Source organism: Vanessa tameamea, chromosome 19 (assembly GCF_037043105.1).
Source record: "Vanessa tameamea isolate UH-Manoa-2023 chromosome 19, ilVanTame1 primary haplotype, whole genome shotgun sequence".
NCBI lineage: Eukaryota > Metazoa > Arthropoda > Insecta > Lepidoptera > Nymphalidae > Vanessa > Vanessa tameamea.
This window is the reverse complement of record NC_087327.1, coordinates 3,533,879-3,552,375: the sequence shown is the minus strand read 5'-3', so window position 1 is coordinate 3,552,375 and position 18,497 is coordinate 3,533,879. Positions and strand designations below refer to the sequence as shown.

At 33.6% G+C, this 18,497-nt stretch overlaps 1 protein-coding gene across 1 annotated transcript in view; it reads right to left on the bottom strand.

The window, feature by feature from the left end:
* The window catches only part of LOC113396081 (homeobox protein prospero), a 94,935-nt gene that overhangs the window by 49,318 nt on the left and 27,120 nt on the right, over nucleotides 1-18,497 (bottom strand). Inside the window, exon 3 of the mRNA XM_026633863.2 lies at nucleotides 9,026-9,085. The gene's annotated coding sequence lies outside the window, so the exon portion shown is untranslated. The remainder of the gene's footprint in view (nucleotides 1-9,025; nucleotides 9,086-18,497) is intronic.

Genomic DNA, 18,497 nt, shown 5'->3' with positions numbered 1-18,497 from the left:
TTTAATTGGGTACGTTACGTTACGTTTACAGTAAATTGTTATTTATACGACTGTTCTATACAACTGTGTACTGTGTAGTTTTAATTGTTTAGTAACATAGAACAATAATCTTCGCAAACAAAATTTTCTCACAAGGCAAGATTTTATAAACAATAGGTATCAAAGTAATTGTGGTTTGTCTAACCGCGAGTAACTATTGTCGAAGTAAAAGTATCGATTTACTTGTTAAGTAAAGCACACCTCAAGTGGGCTAGTCAGTTCTCACGGCGCATGCGTCCTTCTCACGCGCTCGCCTTACACTTCCTTCCTGCTTGCCCGGCATCGGTGCGTCTGCGCAAGAGCGTTCGGATACGTGATATTGCAACTTCTTTTATAATAATATATCTACTTTGCTTAAAATAATTATTAAAGTATTCAGGCTTTTGTCTCAAATGTGTTTATTTTTCATTATAAAACTTCCACTAAGTTGGTGCGTTAGAACATTTATATTTCAATGCAAGAAAAATCGTACTTGCTTTATGTTATTTGTTGTACTTATAAGAAATAAAAGTGTATTGATATACATAAAGATATAAAAAGTAAATTTGTTTTTATATAAAAGCGTCGCGTATCCGATCGCTTCACCCTCGAGGGTCATCCAGCGGTTGTAAGTGACACCAAGGATTATAATCGTTTGCCGGCCCACCGCCTGGGAACTGCTCCTTCCGGACTTGGCTGCTTAAGTGACAAATCTTTTTTTGATTGTGAGAACTATGGCCAGGATGTCAAGCTATTGATGGGTTAAGGGAAAAACGTTTTCGGAAGGAAACTTTTTAACTATGTTAAGAGTGTTATTTTTATTGTCTTATAAATTCATATTAGTGATCATGTATTTATAGAATATTTTGCTACGAAGAATTTTATTAATATAAATAAACGGGACGTTAAAAGAAACTAATAACATGAATATAATTATAGAACATTAATTAATTATACAAATTTTGATAAAATTACGATTCGATCGAAGAAATATTAGTTATTGTGTGTACAAATTAATAGAATACAATTCTTTTTAATCAAAAAGGATGACGAGTCTTTATTAAGTAATAAATATGTATCGGGCAGTTCCTTATGAACTACAATTATAACTATCCTACCTTTAAAACCTCATGGCTCCAGAAATAAAACACATGCGTCAATTCGAAAAAAGAAAAAAAAATAATGAAAAGAACTGTAAAATAGCCCAAGTATCAATTAACTCTAGCAAAGCGTTTGAGCATGAATATTATATCTGGATAGGTTCCGTTTTGTCTTGCGCGATTTCTTCCGCTTTGTACCCTTTGTGGCTTGGTAAGAACCATTGTTTAAGCCTCACGGGCGAGTCTTGAGAGCAAACAGGTCATGCTTTGTCTCAATGCCATTGTTTCACTAGGCCAATATTCCCATGAGACCGCCTCATCTACGACAATTGTTATTTTATCGTAAGAATCCTTGTAACAATAATGAGTAATTTGCACACGTATGGGGTAAGTTACACGCGAGAGGCGTTAAGAGAATCGTAGCCTGAAGTAAGGAATCCCTTGAACATTGTTTCCATATCGCAATAAAAATATACTTTATTCGAATAAGCTCTTACAAGTACTTGGGAATCGTCATTTTATTATTTTATATTTAATTTTTTAACAAACAAACAAACTCAGTATACCGTACTTATTTGGTGGTAGGTTTTTGTGCAAGCCCGTCAGAACATACAACCTACCCATTAGACATTCTACTGCCAAACAGGAATACTTAGTATTGTTGTGTTCCGGTTTGAGTGTACAGTGAGCTACAGTGAGCCAATGTAACTCAAGGCGCAAGGAACATAACATTAGCTCCGAAAATTGGTGGCGCATCAGCGATGTAAGGAATGGTTAATTTATCTTACAAAACTAATGTCTATGGTGGTGAACACGTACCGTCAGGTGGCCCATTTGCCTGTCCAAAAAATATATAAAGAGAATCGTAGCCTGAAGTAAAGAATCCCTTGAACATTGTTTCCAAATCGGTATAAATATAATCTTTATTCTACTGCCATATTTATTATTGTGTTCCGGTTTGAGTGTGCAGTGTGTTACAGTGAGCCGATGTAACCAAAGGCACTACCTATTTCATTAAAAAAATAGTCAGTCTGTCCCGTTATTAAAATAATATATGTATAATAACCATAATATACGATTATGGCTTCGTATTGGTTTCGCTTAAATTGTTACATTTCGCTGTTGTCTTCACGCGGGTATGCAATAATAAGTTTGAAATATTTGTGTCATATTAATGTTAAAATAAATAAAATTTTATTAATATTATTAAAATTAGACAAAGTATTTATATAATTAAATTTTACGATTGCTTAAATAAATTCAAACTCAGATCAAGTAGAGTTTGGGTATTGCTTTAAAATACTTTCAATTCATGAATATTTAGTTAAATATCTGTAGGTAGGTAGATACTTAATAAAATTCATATCGCTAATGTGTTAGTTATACTATATGAATAAATCTTATTTTGTTGATAATTATCATATATTTACATAAGAATTGTTAACATAAAGATCTTAACTATATAATAATATAAATATTATGTCGTACATTTTCGTCAAACAAAATTACAAATAAATCTAACTGAAGGAAAAATAATAATCAAATTTCTATTTCATTTTGTAGATTAATAAAGCTTTCGACGTAAGCATATATAATTATAAATACAATATATTGTATGTCGACTAAATCACTAAACCGATTATAATGATACTAGCCGAACCTTCGGCTTTACCCGCGTGATATTCATAAAAAACATATCCAAAACCAAACATATCCAAATCCGTTCTTAGCGTATGTCTACCCTATAAGGAACCTACCTGCCAAGTTTCAAGTTTCTAGGTGTTATAGTTTCTGAGATTTCGTGATTAATCAGTGAGTGGTATTTTGCATATACAAACATATATACTAGAATATTGGAAATTTTAACATTGAAATGAACTAGAAGTTGGATAAAATAGGCATATAAATTAATAAACCTACGGAAAAAAAAATTTACACCGTTAAAGTTGCGGCGAACAGCTTCAGAATCATTATATATGAAAAAAATATAGGTATGTATCACGTGGACATGTCTTGACGGATTTTGATGTAAAATATAGGAGCCGTTAATGTTGAAGGTGAAGGATACTTACTAATAAGTTACCATTAATGTAACTTGTTATATTTACGATTAGGGACGCATGTTTGTAACGGCTATTCAATGATACGAGTAATTTCTACTAAGGGTTTAGTACAATTTTAATGCTACACAGATAACATCCGTTAAGCGGATTGCGGGCATATGGGCACGCCTATATTGCAACGAGATACCTATTACAGTTGTTAAGTTATGAATATTAATGTAAATTCGTATGAGTGTATTAATATCGATCAATATTTTCTTTAACAAAGTATTCTTTAACATATCTTAGAGCGTTAACTAAGTTAAGAAAATAATTCAGAATTATTGTATTTTTTAATGAATATTATGTAGTTAATTTTTGGTAAAGTATGAAATTACAAAAATACTTAAAAGTAATCTAGCCGAATTAAAACAAAATTTTGCATTTCTGTTAGTTGTAGCAAGCTTGTATAATATGTCACCGTAAATCTGTAAGGATCGTTAGATTATAGTAAATCTGTCCAGATTGTAAACTGTAGAAAAATTCTGAATAGAGCGTTAAGCTTACAAAAAAACGCATACAATTCTAATACACTATCATTTAATCTTTTAAAGTATTCAAAATTTAACTCAAAATTGACCTGTTATATATAAAAAGCTAATAATATTAAGACAATCACAATTTTCCGAAAACTCCTAACAAGCCCATACAATTTACGATGAATCATACAATTTACAACAGCATGACCACACTGGTAAATAATAATTAGGAGTATGTTTCGCCAGTTATTCTTAGGCCTATATATCTTAAGAAAGTGTAATGCTTCCATATTGGATAGACACTTTAATTTGAATTTGTATAGGATGTTACTGAATGTATGTACTTCTCGATTGAGTCGGGTTCTCTATAATTTGATCGTTATAAAGGCAGATCCTTTAGTTTTAGCGGAATGATATCAACGGCTAAGCAAGCTGTCGCGTGGCGTACCGGTCGCTACGCATCTGTCGCGTGACCACTGATCTTATTAATTAAATATGAATACTTTTTTTTTTTTTTAATAACGGTTTTTGTTAAGCTGTCTTAGGTTTACGATGTGGTTTGTTTTTTTTTAAGATTAAAAATTCTGCCATTCGTATTAGAATTTACTTAATATGTGATGCGATATTGGTCAGCACAGCCTGTTAAGTTTTTTAGAATGACAAGTGGTTCTTTTTTTAATTTATTTAACAGTAACTTATTTTAGTAGATTGCCATTATCTTTATTCAAGGTAACTACTATTTATCGAATTCTTTAAGAGATTAAAAAAAGTTTTATTAAAATTTGGTTTTGGTCACCATAGCTAGAGTAAGTAACCCGTTAACAAGTTTAACCCTATAACATGATTAAACGTATCAATGGAACCTTAAGATTTGAATTTCGAACAGTAAAATTCGATTAATTAAAATTACAATCATCGCTAACCTAACACCATATGCTTACCGCGTGGCCATGTGTGAAATGACTTTGCTATTCTCTTACATAAAATCTATTGTCAATTTCATCTGTTCAAGAAAAAGAAAAATAGTTCTTCTGTTTAGTATATTAAGGTTACAAGTGATCTAAAAGGTGTACAGTCGATCAGTTTTCAATGCCTTTTCTAATTAAACAATGTCTTGAGGAAGTCCAATTCGGAATTCGGAATTAGACCCCGTCATCGTGAAGTAACAGTGAGCAGACAAGTTTCAATTTCTTGAGTTGATTGGTTTTGAGTTTTTGTAGCGCACTTCCGGGTTACGAGTGACGTCGTACGCACGAACGACTTTCTAGAAATTGATATTTGGGCTCTTAGGTGGCCATTAGAACGTCTGTCTTCCGGTTATTGATAGTTAGTGGCGCGTGTGTCCTCCTAAATTGCTTCATTTGAACCGATAATTTGTACGTCGAGTGATAGGAAGAGTTTTAGATATCGTTCCGCTCATAAATATACATTATTGACTGAATTAGTAATTACAAATTGTTTACCTCAAAGCTAGACAAATAAACACGCCAATGCGTCGCAATCACGCCGTCGCGTAAACAAAATCAGATAAAACTCATCATTTTACGACTAAACGAATTATCTAGCAAATTTTGGGTCGCGCCGTTCCCGGTGCGTCCGCTTGTTCAAACAAAATACTGACCAATCACGATTTTGTGAATTTGAAATTTGTTAAAGCCCAGTACAGAAAACCAATACCGCGTACATAGTACACGTAGGTACGTAAAACTACGCACAGGCTAAGCAAACTCATGCCTGTGTGGAGCTCACCCACACGCGCGCTGATCGTATAGACAGACACTCACACAATGCGATATTGCAAATGGGCTAGTCGAATGTATTCGTTCGCCCGCCGGCCGCTGGGGTGGGAAAGGGGGAAGATGCGTTTTTGTGCACAACTCTCCGCTTTAGCTACATTTACGGGTAAAATATAAGTGCGTAACCAATACGTCCTTAATAAGGCGCGTCTGTGTGCGTTGTGTTTCACGTCGCGCGACATCTAGCCCCCGAATCCTGTTTTTTAATAGTCCTTGTTCGACCAAAAATACAGAATATTTTCCTTTTTTTGCTCGCATACAAAATACCTGTCTATAGGTATGTACGTGTACATTTTTGGGTGGAACAAATGTTAGTATAGGTACACGTTGATTGGCCGGGAGCGCCGTAGAGCCTACGGGTTGGTGAAATAAAAAGAGCGTATTATTAGTGACAGGAGCAGACTAAGTAGTCAAGTCCATCGGTCTCCGAGTTAGGCACACCTGACTGGCGCCGATCACGGCCGGGTTCACACTTCTTTCAGCGTCCTGAACCGACCGAATGGAAACTTACATGAAAGGAAGCCGTTTACTTCGTAAGTAAGAAATACGACGAAATGGATTTTTTTCGTGTCGGTCGCTTTCGGAATTATTCGGGTCGAGACGACATATACAGACGTTTTTGGTTAAGAACATGATATTCAAACATGCGTACATTACTTACTTTGATAATTATATATATGTCATAGGAAGTAATCCTGTCTCCGTGCATTTACAGCAATGTAATTAGAAGTCACAACTCGAACTAAATATGTAAACAGATTCAGCAATCAATCGCACATTTGAATCTAACGAGAATCACTAGCAATATCAAATCCCACCTAATTGCTAATCTTAGATTGACAAACCGGTAAATTCATTAGTGAACGATGCGGTCAGCACTCTTTAATTATCGGCTCGCTAACCTCACGTCAATGTTACCGATTTATTTAGATTAGCCCGCCGGCATAATACCACTTCCTAGGGCAGAAATACAAAAGCAAAACGGGCGATGTCCACTCCTCTTACGGCAACACGAATTTTCGCACACACACAGACGCGCGCCAGTTTTACCGTACATCGGAGCTTGTATAAAATTTATGGCGCACACTTTTGCAGCCATAGCATAGATCTGTGGGGGGATGGAGTTGGTCAGCCATTTCGCGTCGACTAGATTTACAACCTCGTGCGTACCCGCTAACGCTAAGATTGGATAAGTCTGTCAAATCTGTGCACGCTATTGTGGTCCCTGAATTTAATTAATACGGACTGTATTTGTGTAAATTATACAAATTGCGCAGTACTGCTTCGGACGCGTGTGGATGTGACACTGCTAATTGATGCCCATGTCACTAGCCAGTTATGTCGAAAATAGAACTGATAAAAGTTACCGACTTTTTTTTTTGTAGATATGTTTTAAAGATATTCGTTCTTTTTTAAAATAATACATGAATAACGCTCTATGATAACATTTAATCAAAAAAAGTCAAAAGAGGTTCACGCCAGATAAAACTTGAATACGAAAACATCAACGCAGGCACACAAAAGGGTCAATAATATCTCTCTTAAGCATCGGTTAAAAATGCCTCCCGCATTGGGGGCATTATTTCAAAATGCACGTTAGGTGGGACGGGGGGCCGCGGGGTCAGCGGCTGTTTGTCTATTGCCGCGTTTTCCCATTCACCGGGTGAATTTTCCGAAGCCCATTGCGCCGTCCCCCTTCCCCCCTTCGAGCTGCCTCTCTGTATTTTTATTAAAGGAATTATAGCGTCTGAATGAGTGCTTATATACTTATATTGATTAGTGCAATCAGGCAAGTTCAGAAGGAAATTTTGGTAAATATTTTTTTGTGAGTTAAATTTACATTGCTTAAAGTTCGTTATTATACTAAACTTGACAATACAGTTAACGACTTAATTTATCTATTATAGACTGCGCAGTTTCATCAATTCCAGTAATACCAATGATTTATGCAGATAAATACATTCAAATGGAAAAGCATTGGAAGCCATTCAACCTCTACAGGAAATCAAAGGGAGTCAGGTTTTCTATGTACTTTTGTATCCGTTATAAGATACGCTTTCTAATATAATTTAAAGTCATTAATATGAGCTAATATCATTCGTTATATTCGAAATATATCAAATATAATAACTGGATAAAACCAGTATTCACATAGGCAAAAAGTTTAATACAATTTTTTTTTAGTATAAAGTTATTTAAAATAAAAATTAAAGTTAATTTTCAATCATACTTCAATACGGTTTACTCAACGTACGTTCGGACAAAGACAGTAGAAAGCATTTTCGAGCTACACGTAGATTGTCCGACTCATAACGGACACGTCACTCTTATCGGGAAAAAGTTGGACGTAGAGTGTGCGAGTTTTCCTGCATTTAGTTTCGTCAGGGCAAATTTTAATTTCACTAATAGAGAGCAAAAAACCGATCGCTTTTATTTATTTTATTTACTTTTTCCTAACATGTTTGTTTATTTATTATTAATTTATCCGATTATTTGGTTAATAAATCGAATACGAACATAAAATTGATAAATTTTATTTGTAGATGAAGAAAATACACATTTCCTTTTGTGAAACATCGGTTTGAATTCACGTAACGGCTATGCATTGATACGAGATAACATCGCTTTTGGCGTTCGATATTCAAAACTGCGTTGTTCTTGATTAATGTTCCGCTTTATAGCTTTACGTTCGTATTTCGAACAACGTGTTTGAAAATTATCGATTGAAGCAGTCAAAAATTTTCTATAGTATTGGGCTTACGTAATTTTTTTTTTACGTTATATGACTAGAACATGCAAACTTAGGATATTGTACATTATAACTTTGACAATGGTGGGAAAGATTATTGAATATTTTATGTAGAAGGAAGTATATTATTTTATATTGTTAATATTTTTGATATAATAATTAATTTAGATTTAAATTAAACATAATCGTAATGAAACAAAATATAACTATTAATGTATTCAGAGAGCAATCTAGTAAAATAAAATAAAGATTATATTGTAGTTTAAAAAAAAAGTTACAAATGAAAAAAGTGTACTCGTAAGTATATCGTGAAAAATGCGATGATCCTTTTTTTCCGTGCGCAAATATCGTTATAAAATTGAATTGTCAGAGTACCGGCCCTCTTTTATTACATAGATGCAGCGTACGTCTGATTATTTGAAAATTCATACGATGTCCACCCCTGTCAGCCTGCAGACAAAATACGTGTGTACGAAATTCGGCCGGTTTTATTCCGGCGCTGAACCGACGCATACTAGTTCATAGCGCTCTATACTGGTATATACTGGATACAACCGGTGTAGATAGAAACAGACGCGTCGCTGTTCGAAACTAGTCAAGTGTTGAAATAGATTTTATTAAGTAAATATTGCTTGTTTAATAAATATTCTTGTACGTTAACGCTTTTCAAATCAATTCGATTCAATTCGACGGATGTATTTTTTGTACAAAGGGTTTTTGATTTTGGAAAGTTGCTACGAAAATATGTTAAGAATGTAAACGTAATTATAGTTTTTCTTACCATTAATATGATTTTGAACACCTATCCAACGTGAAATTTGCCCGTGGCCTTCGGATGGATCTGAAACAATTAATATTAAACATTAATATGACGTTCGATGTAAAATTACATTTGTGATTATGAAATACAGCATTATTTATATATAATACAGTTATTGTCTTAATTTAAGATAATAATATTATAAGAACTGTTAAAATAGACTCTGTTCTGATCTCCGTTTGATGTTCTCGGAGTCAATATATATCTGTTTTAAAACTGAAGAGTACCTTACAAGATAAAGGTCAATTTATTTCGACATATCTAAACCTTTGAAGATCTTTAGCGTCGTCTTTGTGTATGAACGTATGAGCATGTATATTCGTTGTAACCGTTCGTCTTGCATATCAAATAATAATATCGAGATCTGGCTTCTGTCTGAGCATCATTAATTAATACATATTGATTAGGTTTTTGTGAAAATAAATCAAGTTTCTTTTAAAACTGGAAGAAGAAGAGAGCAAAGAAGTGGAAAAGGATTTAAAGAAGGAGACACAATAGGAAACACGAATAAATTGAAAGAGGTGGCAAAAAGTGTTAAAAAGACATATTCCGTGATTTTATTTATGGTTACTTCGTACCGGGGAATTTGTAGTATTTGAATGACTCTATTATGTAGTGTTCATCATAAATCGCTGAATCCAATTCAATAAAAACTTAATCAGGTGTTCATATACTATTACGTGTCGAATGAAATTGGTTCGCAGTTGATATCAACATTTGCTGTAAAATTAACCAACGTACTTACGTATGTATTTACCTCGTAATATACATACACGCACACATAGACTTTCGAAAAATACAGATCCGAAAATGGATAACTTCAAACCAACGCATAATAAAAATCAGACCCATTACAATAGCTTCTAATTGGTATTTAGAAATGGAGTCGCTGTTTGTAAATAAAACTCTGATTATGTCTTTTTATCTAAGTATAAACAAACAATAGATTTTTTTAGAAATAGACAAAACTTCGAGAGTGCAAAGTCTTCCTCACTTATCGATAAGACGTCACTAGATATCGATAGGATCTATACGGGCCTCCACGTGCGGGACCACCCGGCGGGAGCGCGTGCGCAGCCGATGTTTTTATATAGCTAATCTTTTTCAACCCGTATGGTCCATTGATTGGTAAAGATAGAACGGGATCTCCTTAAATTATTCGATTCATATATTTTTTTAATTTGAAACACAATGTGGCACTGAATTTAGTTTTGATTTTTCAAATTATTATACATTATTAAATAAATAAACGACAATTTGAGGTAACGTCAATCTTATAACACTATTGAACTTTATGCTTAGTAAATCGGACGACCTACTGCTTATATAAATATATCATCGTTATTATATATATATATATCTTCTATATATATATAAAATCTAAATAACACTCAGTGATTAATCACGAAATCTCGGAAACTATAACACATACAAACATGAAATCGGGCAGGTAGGTTCCTTATAGGTTGTAGACATCCGCTAAGAAATTTACGAAACTCTACCCCTAAGGGGGTAAAACGGGGATTGGAAATTTGTGTTTTATAAATTTCGCGCGGTTATGTAAAAGAAATATTTAAACGAAATTTACTATTAATAATTTTATTAACTGTCCGTGAAAATGTCGTTTCTTTTAAGTAATCTAATCATATTATTAAAAGTTCTTAAGGTTGAGTGTGCGTGTGCCGACCTGCAGTTTTTTTAAATGTCGTCAATATTGTCAAGTTCTGTGTATATGTTATTCAATGTTAATAGTCACATAAAATTAACAAATAGTCGGTTTTTGTAAACATGCTAATAATTACAGGAGCATTCATATGAAGATCGCCGTTGCCAGGTGCTATGGGCGTGCATTGATACTGTATTCATTTGAGCCTAGTGGCCCTCAACCACCGGAAGTGTATGGATTGAGTACCGATTTATTAGGAAACAACTACATATGTTTTAAGTAGACAATTCGACGCGCATCTGTTACTCCGTGATTTATTTCATTTCTTTAGTTTTTGTACTTTTCAATTTATCATTATATACAATACCTTCCTTATATAGGAGTTGTATTTAAATCGAAGTGTAGTCTATATACGAACCAAGGAAGTCAACCGTTGAACTATTCTGTAAGAATGAACTCGATGATCGACGCAGAATATAGAATGAAATGTCTGTATGTAATATGCAATTTCGCAAAATTTAATTATATAATAATATTATTCTATTATAATAATAATAATAGAATAATTTAATTATAGCTTTTATAGGACAAACTTATCACCGTAAGTCGATTTTCATTATTTCACAAATGAGATACGAAGTGAATTCTTACAGAATAGCAATCTGTCAATAATATAAACGGTTCGGTAAATATTTTTTTAATACTATGAATGAAACGCACACTTGATCCAGGAAACTGAATTTTTATTTTGAACGATGATACATTTAAAATAATAAATTTAGACAATTATAGCGTGATTTAAAGACCAACGCTATACATTAATAACAAAACAAAGCAATTATAAAAAAAATAATATCACCACAATCCGGATGGGTACCACCTATTCACAAGATAAAACTTCGACTGAAAAGCACCGGTAATAGCAATAGTTCCGGTTTGTGTAATGAGTGATCCAGTGTAATTACAAGCACAAGTGACAACAACTTGGGCAGTGTACCGATAGGGTAACATTGACTGTGTTTATGGGCAAAGGTGACTACATAGACTAACGAGCAAGTAGATTACCCGACCACGGTTACAATAAATAAAAATATGAGTATTTTTTTTAAGGTTTAGTCTTGAATATTCTTACTTAAAAGACACTGAAAACCTGAAAAGTCATGTACTGGGAAAACAGGATTTTTGGCCACGACAAGAATAAGAATTGGTTTTGAGTATTTAATGTAACTACAATGTAAAATGTTTTTAAATATAGAACTTGTACTGGCGTGTTACATTTATATTATGAACGTATGATATTATAAAAAATAAAACAAGTGTTGCCGGTATCAGAAATATCAAACGAATTTATATAAAAGAAAGTCTAAGAAGTGAGGACTGTGTGTAGACAACAAAAAACGTGCTTCACTTGTAACGTACAGGATTTGCTTGCGCAAGTCTGCAAAAAAATCTTTTATATTTCGCGCAGATGTGTTAATTGAACTATATCGGTTTGACTTTAAACGAATCGGATTACAAGAATTGCTTTTAAAGAGCAGTCGATCGCGATATACAATTTAATATATCGCCTCTAGTTTTTTTTATTGAACTAAGACGGATCGATTTTTTTTATTTAGGCAAAGGTGAATAATTATAATGCGCACACTTTAAATTAGTTTTAAATGCCTTGCAAATCTTTCTGGAACATTCTATTTATTTTTGCAATATTTTTTGTGAATCATTAACGCAGGAATTGAGAGTAAAAAATATAAGTTTATAAATATATTTTATTAATTTTGAGACATTAAAAATAATTTATTTTCCATTATATCAAAATAAACATAAAATATATTTCGATGAGCTCACGAGCAAATACGTAGCAATTTGAGTCTGTTGGAAAGAAATATTCAACAATAATATTTTTCTACATTAATATACGTTTATATGTGACATACCTATTTTCATCCCTCACGTGTAGGTTTCCTTACGACGTTTCTCCAACGAGATTTATTAAAAACACTAATTACGCACATTAAAACTTTGTGGCCGTCTAGCCTCATTGAACTCAAACATAGTAAATAAAGACAATAAAATATATATATATATATATAAAGACTCCAATAAACAACTATACATTCACAAAAACCCTAGATCTTAATTAGTAATGCTCACTTGAAAACACAGAGTGACAATAGTTTATATTCATATTTATTTGCATGCGGGCTCCTAAGACGGAACCATTCTTGGCTTGCACAATACATTGATCTACTTGGCCTAAATTAACGCCATCGTCCCGCATCATCGTCCCATGCCCCGGGCGTATAAGTTAAATCTTTTTTCGCAGAACTAGCGGATGTTTCTTTCATTGTAAATATGGGGACGCCTCTCGCCTATTATTAGTGAGGTGGAGGCATTTGTTACAAAATCTTATCTTTTTTTTTAAATAATTTGTTACTGTTTTAAGTGTTACTGGAATTTGATAGAAACGAGTATCTTTAACATTGTACATTCATAAATTCAAACCGTTTCTTAAAAAACATGAACAAATATGTAACATATTATTAAACACAAGATTTTATGGATGATAGAAAATTATTATACTTATATGTATTTATTTAACTGACATAACTTTGTATCACAAATGAAAAAGAGTAACTACTGAGTTATTTGCCGGTTCATCTCGGTCGAATATACATTCCGAACCGTTTTACTTTATGTTTAATGTAATTCTTTTAAATGACGATTCGGAACTTGTAAAAGCCTATTTGAATAAAGTATATGTACAAATATCCTTGCTAATATTATTATAAATGCAATAGTTTGTTTGTTACGTTTTCACGTCTTACAACAATATATTCCCCACTCAACAATTGTCATTGAAATGTACATTGGCCACAGTTAAATCCAAAATCATCTAATTTGAAATATGTATATGTTAAGTAAGTAAAAGTATAAGTATTCCCTCATATTATTGTTGTTTATAATAATCAAGTGTATGAATTTAAATCTTAGGCGCGATAAACAATATTTACTTATAATTAGTAAATAAAACCTCAAGAATTAACCCTTTAAATATATCATTGAAATTTTTTCGACTTTAAAATTGGGTCGCCGTAATAAGCTCTTTTAAGCCTAAACACCAACGATAAATATTTATTATGGTTCTTTATAATATAACACTGACACTTCCTTTGAATACGAATACAAAATTACATGTTATCGTATCCTCAGACAACCCTTTACTTATCTCGACATCGGGTGTTTCGAGACCGCGACCTGTCAAAATATAAAAAAGTCCCGCGTGTAAAGCGTAGTTCACACGCCCACTTAAGACGGGTTACGTCACAGGATGTGACGTAAGGAAAGCGTCTCACCGCGTCTTGAATGGGGCACGCACACAACCTTGACACAGCCGTCGTCACGGCGTCTTACGTGTGGCTGTGTGTGAATGAACGTACGTTGCGCGTTTACGCCGTGATTGTGTTGTGAAACACTCCTATTGAGATTGACGTGCGAGCGTCTAGTGGACAAACATCGCTTGATAGATGCGACATGAGGCTAATTGAACGATGTCAGTTACATTTACGGACGGGAAGCAAATTAAAAGTTTTAGTGGTCGGTCGGAACTAGCGACTTCTAATGAGCAAACATACGAATCATTTACCGTCATAAAGTCTCGCTTGACCGCGCCTAGAACAATTGGACTTGAAAAACTGTTCGTCATTTCCGAATTTTAATGAGCGAACACGTTACGATGAATGACAGGGGCATTGGACCTTGTGCCAAAACCATAATACACCGGTAACTTGCTCGCGTTTTCATAGACGTCTCCGTTGCATTTTGAACTTTATGCAGAGTTCAATTAAGAGCGCGTTTAATAATAGCTGTACGTCTGGAATTTATGAAAAGTAACATCGGTATGGAGTGCGTGTAAGAGGGGTGCGGGCAGGTGTGAAGCCAGATGTCTTGAACAAATTGCCGTGCCATAAGGTACCTACGGTGTGGACACACCCTTACCTTTGTTTGGCGCTTGGCGTGTGCCAAGCTTTAATTTTATGCTTGATTACGAAGCGATCGGGGGACTACTAATTAATAGTTGCGAGATGAACGCTCCAGACTTCCAACTTTTCAAGTATTTGATGCATTGTTTTTAGTTCTGTAAATTTGAATACGGTAAGGCACAGTAAAGCACTGAGATCATTAAAACTTTTACGAGTCGCTCAAGAACTGTACTATATATTGTATTTCGTTAATAATAACTGAATTGCGTACTCTACGTTTCATGTTCATTACGAAAAATCTGCATTCCCTATGCACTCAAAGGTATCGTAAGATAAACCATTAACAGACAGACAGATTAATCTTTAAATTTCCATATACACGGTCCCGTAACCCGTCACCGTTCCATTATATGTATAGATAATGTTAAGAACAAAACGTAGGTAATCTTTCTACGTCCAACGTTACGTCTGCTTGTTGTTAAACATTTATATAAAAGAAAATTCCCATTCGCGTTTATAAAAGCGAAATGAAAACAAAACTATTCCTTTATTCATTTTTATCCGCATATTGTCTTTGGTCGGTCTCTGTCCTGTCCAGCCATGAGGCAGGTAATCAAAGGTGCACGACAAAGCCCATTCCTGGCTTTTTGAATCCTTTGCTTGCCATGTTTCATATCTCAGTAATTGGCTTTCGATTTATTTTCCCCTTTATTTCAGTTCGTGTCTTCGATCATTTACTTGTTAATCTTAATCTCTTTTAATTGACTTAATTTGAAATAATTATAAGCAATTTGAAAAGATTATTAAAATTTATAATAAATTTAAAAAATTAATCGTTAATTATGGAATTCAAGCAGATTAAAGAACGAAAGTAAAATGTCAACAAGTTTTCCAAGATGCGTATTCCAAATTTGAAATAAACCGCCAAATTGGACGCGGCGTCACTTCTCCCCACATATAGATGCAACCCCCGCGAAAGGTGTGCGCGTACGCAGGGGACCACCCCTATTATCTTTAACATTTTGAAGTCTGTTTGCAAGATAAAGGCAAAGGGAGCCAGGGGGTGATTTTCTTTATTCTTCAGCCGGATTTATTATTATTTTTTAGATATTATTACTGTGATTGTCGACTGGCGCGTGCGCACATGCCCCTAAGTGCGACCCTACAGAGCGAGCGTAATGTAATGCTCTTACGCGTTTTGTATTTACTTTCCTCTATTGTTATTGGATTATTGAAGGTTACTTTAGTGGTTCTTACAACTCCATAATTATTAATATTGTAACGCTTATGACTTTTTTAATATTAATTTTGATACTTTTCAAACTAGTCTTCACTGTACGGTCAAATATACCAGGTATATTATTTGTAAGATATGTACAATACCGGTGGTAATCGTTTAAAGTTCTTAAGTATTAAGGTCGTAAACATACTACCTTCTGAATTTTACCAAAATACTCTTTATTTCAAAACGTTAAGAGTTAATTTTCTGTAAATAATGTGGCTTTGATCGTAACTCTTACTACTATTGTATGATTTTGAGCCACTTGTTCGAAGTTTTAATGTTAACAGATCGTTCTAAGGTTTATTTCTATTCATACGATAAGCACAGCTGATTTTACGCACCTTACTATATTATTTTTCTTACGAGCAATATTCAATCTAATTTCTACTAGCTTAAGGTTTTTTATTATAAAGCTATACATAATTCGTAAGGTAGATCACCTCCTTAAAGGATTTTCTAGAGATTATTGCATTGTGAGCTATATGAAGTTCGTCTTAAAGTGTATTATTAATTGTATAAGTTCTTAAGGCACGTGTTTCAAGATAATATGTGCACATGTTGTTTGATCCGGCTATTAATGTGTTTTGTGGGCGTATCAAATGTCTCTCGGGGAATGGCGCCTAAGACAATACTTAACCAGGTGTCGGTTTGTCGGTCATTTGGTAAAAAGCGATTTCCGTATTACTGTTTAATATTTCATAAATATTAAAAAGCACTGTAAATAGATATTTTAATCACTATTTATCTGAAGATATTTTTAACCGTTAAAGAACCGGAACTTATTTCAAACTTTGCAACGATTAAACGTAAAAATCGAATATCGATCCAACATGGCGTCTAATCCTATAGACAGCGTACTCAGCGCCCACTACACTTACGCAGCTTACTTGCGCCCCTCGCCACCTTTGACCCTGCGCCGGCGCAGCTGCACATAAGATGGCTACCGCAGGGGAGTGCTACGATCGATAAATCCACTGTAGTACAAGACCTGTGCAAAAATTGATATTTTTACCGATTTAATTAATTGATAATAATAGATTCAAGAATAAAACGAATTGTCGAAACCTTTTATTCTATACTTAAAATGACGAATCTTTCATTAAAATTATTCTATAGCTACCGAAATTTAATATTTTAAAGCGGACCATTCATCATTCGCGAAACATCTTTCGTCGTCGCGCACGCGCAGAACAGATGCGTTAAATTTTAAATCGTTTGCAGAAATAAATATGGTGAATCTTCACCCGTCCTTTTATGTCCTCTGAATCGTTATGTTAAGCTGAATGAGGTATTTGTATATTAATGCAAATACATTGAGATATTGATTCCACATCTGTCGGTTTTAAGGGTCATAATTGTCTTAATGACTATACTTTATAGCATATGATGCTTACGATCTTATAGTTTATTGCAGCAGTAAATAATTTAATCTTATTGAATAATTGTTTCCACCCGTGCCTTTGCCGGTGAGGCGAGGTGTGTTACTTACATTTATCAAGGATTATAAGTAACCTATGTGCTATTTATGTACAAAATTTCATTCGGATCCGTTCAGTCGTTCTCGCGTGATTGAGAAACAAACATCCTTCCATCAAAACTTTGGAATTTATATTGTTAGTAAGATTTAGAAATTTATAACTGAATAGTTATTTATAAATGTAAGCAAAATTGTTTAAACTATATTCATTTCGAATTTTATATTTTTCCTGTCTATACACAATAAAAAAAAAGAAACATATGGACGCACATCGTTAAATGTTTACCGTGTTTTGATATATTTAATTTATTCTTACTCTGTTCTGACTAAAAATGTAATTATCTAAGAGGACTATTATGAACTACCCGAGCAAACTTATCTCTATGTGTGAATAAATAAATTTAAAATATATAAGTACAATTGTTGTCATGTAATTATTATAAATATCTTAAGTGCATGAATCGAAGACTATGTTTACTGTCGTTGTTTGATTGTCAAATGCGCACTTATTAACCTTGAAAATATCAATTTAAATGTTAGTCTATTTGCCTATTAGGGTTTATAAACTATAATCAATCCGATATGAGGGCAATGATCGCAATAAATACAATCTATATAAAAATAAAAACTTATCAATTTGTAAACACTTGGTGTTCGGGCACGCCACATTTTTACGATACCAGTAAAGGTGCAATATGACGACCCTTTCTCTATTATTATTGTCACAAGCAACGGATCAGCCCTTAGCGTTTAATACGGGCCCTTCACAATTGTTTGCTTGCGAAACCTCGCTAACTTATAAAGTTTTCTATGCATACGAAAGTTATAATAAAAGTATTATTAGATGGAGTTTATTATTTAAGACCACATCACAGTGTTGTCTTTATGATTTTAAAATTGAACTAAAATAATAATATTAAAGGAATACTATCATTTTTGATAGTACACAACGCAGTTTTTTTATTTATCGTCTATTTGTAAATTAATATGCCAAGAACTCTAAATAGAATATATAAAGTTTGATGGAT